Source organism: Rattus rattus, chromosome 4, assembly GCF_011064425.1.
Source record: "Rattus rattus isolate New Zealand chromosome 4, Rrattus_CSIRO_v1, whole genome shotgun sequence".
Classification (NCBI taxonomy): Eukaryota; Metazoa; Chordata; class Mammalia; order Rodentia; family Muridae; genus Rattus; species Rattus rattus.
The window spans coordinates 34,854,114-34,856,723 of NC_046157.1; the positions used below are offsets into that span (position 1 = coordinate 34,854,114).

At 41.4% G+C, this 2,610-nt stretch overlaps 1 non-coding gene across 1 annotated transcript; it reads right to left on the reverse strand.

Moving 5' to 3' along the window:
• Positions 1-1,584: 1,584 nt before the first annotated feature.
• On the reverse strand, positions 1,585-1,688 carry LOC116899774. Its single transcript, XR_004387787.1, has one exon. It is a non-coding gene; the product is annotated as a U6 spliceosomal RNA (small nuclear RNA).
• Positions 1,689-2,610: the final 922 nt, after the last annotated feature.

Sequence of the window (2,610 nt, forward strand, 5' to 3'; positions counted from 1 at the left end):
TTAAACTCCAGGACCTGTAAATACCCGTGTAATAAGAGGAGAAAGATAAATCAGACCGTAATTGCTAAGAACTGTCATTTGGTATAATGGTATACGTAAAAGATTTACTTAGCTGGACATGAGGGTTCATGCCTGAAATCCCAGCCTTCAGGAGGCTGAAGCAGGAGATTAGATGCTAGAGACCAGCTTATCCTACCTGGCCAGAACTTGTCTCCAGAAAAGAATGTTTACTACGTTTTCAAATTGTGTTATTTGTGTCTTTGTGGCCATAAAAACACCCCACAAACCTAGCCCCTTATCTTGCTACATCCAGTCCTGAGGAAGAGTCTTGTAGCCGGGCTGTTGGAGAGGGCTTCTGGCTTTGGGTAAGTTTCTAAGAAAGCTTCATCTGAAGATACTAAAGGTATAAAAGGCTTAGAAAACTGTGCCTGTCTCCTAGGTTTCTTTGAGAAAAAAGCCCAGGGGAGGATGGTTAGGAGAGAGCCTATATCAGTGTTCCTTTAACGCAGTCCCAAGTTATCTCCTCTAGGTTTCAGATAAAAAAGATTACAAAGGAGTCATCCCCCACATGGGAGTCTGAGCAGACTTCCCAAGTACAGGAAATTCCTACCCTTATCTCCTTTAAATTGTGGGGTCTTTGAAACACTAGAACATTTGTCTGGCTGCTTTGTCAAGGGTTTGGGCCTCACTGTGAATGATTGTATCCTTTTTTTTAGTCTTCTTGAAGCTTGGGAAAAGGTGGAAGAGATAGAGCAGAAGTAGAGAGAAATGCAAACAGAATATTTCCCTCTCCTGAAGGAGGACAGTTGAGTAAAAATTGTTTTTGAGATGGTTTGTCAGGACTGCTTGGCCCTCATGGTATGTCCTTGGAGTCAGGCTGTGGCAGCCCCAGGCGGTCCACCTGATCTGCATACCTGGTGACTGTTGGGAAAGACTCTGGGAAGCTTCACTTTTTTTTTTTTTTCCTTCCTGGATCAGGAGACACAAATTATTCTCCAAGGAGGTCTCTAGTGAGTTAGGCCCCAGGTCAAAGAGCATGATTATCAGTAGTTTAATCATCCGGCCTCAATTTGGAAAATGTGGGTTCCCTGACCACCACCAACCTACCAAATTAGAATTGCTGAGCCAGGGGGAAGGGGTTACCAGGGGGCAGTCCAGTGCTCTGCAGGGTTCGTTCTGTTTGGTTTTGTTTTTATTGGTTTTATTAATCAGTATCCCAGTTGCTTGTCGAGTGACCATAAAAGCTTCTTTTCTTTGCAGAAACCCTTTCCTAACTAGCCTTTCCCCACAAGACAGCTTAATTTTTAGCTTTTGCAGAGTTCTTGTGTCAAAACCTGTGCTGTGTGGAAGGACAATCCTAGAACTGTCTGGAAACAGCTCTTGGTCAAAAGTCGTTAATAGAGACAACCGAACCAAGGAGTTTCTTTAAATCGAGATAGGCAAGTTATACAGGATAAAGCTGGCTAAGTTACCATAAATGGGGTTGTTAACCTAGGCTCCACAGGTAAATAATTGAAAATGACATCTTCCTTCTACTGTGCCAACAGAAACCAGCAGGAGTAACACGGATATTTCTTTATTTTTTTTTTAATGGACCGCTTCACGAATTTGCGTGCCATCCTCGCGCAGGGGCCATGCTAACCTTCTCTGTATCCCTCCATCTTTTTTTTAAAAGTGTATGTGCTGCTGAAGCGAGCCCAGATATTTCTATTATTATACTCCAGTTGTTGTCAGTGGCTTGAAGGACCATTTGTTTTCATTGCAACTTCGAATTTGTTGTTAGATCTGTCATTAGATTTTTAAATTTTGTTTTATTCTTGAGAGTATAACAGAATTACATTATTTCCTCCTTCCCGTTTCTCCCTCTAAACCCTTCCGTATACCCCTCCTTGTTCTTTTTAAACCGAAGGGTTCTTTTTTCATTAATTGTTGTTACACCCATCTATGCATAGGTATATACCTAAATAGATGATAGAACCTATTCAGTATCTATGTTACTTGTACATATTGCATTTTTAAAAACGTTAACAAGAAGCATAGCTGCTATTTTGTCACACATTTTAAAAATATTCTGAGGACTGTACATCAATAGAATTGTCACCTTTCTGATCCTATGATTTATATTATGTACATCAACACTTATTAATATTACTGTTCTTTTGAGACAGGGTCTCATGTATGGCAGTTTGAATTCTCCTCTATCTTTCCTACATACAGGAATTACAGATGTGTAGGTGTTCATTACCTTGCATGCCCACCTTATACAGTGCTACAGGTCAACCCCAGGACTTTGTACCTGCTAGGCAAGCACATGACCAAGTGAGGTACAGCCCCGGTCCCAGCCCCAGCCCCAGCCTCAGCCCCAGCCCCAAGCCTGAGAAATATTAGTCTAAGCAGTCTATAGGTTTCACTTCCCTCAAGACAATTCTTTATATTATATTATGCTAGATGAGTTTGCATAGGGTTTCCAGAGAAGTCCGTAAGATTTAAGGAAGGTGAGTGACCCGTGCTTAAAAGGACTCCTAAGTTATCAAATGGTTCAAACAATGAGCAAAAGACCCTTCGAGATTAACTCCGAGTTAATCATTACCAGTAACATAATGGAGGCTC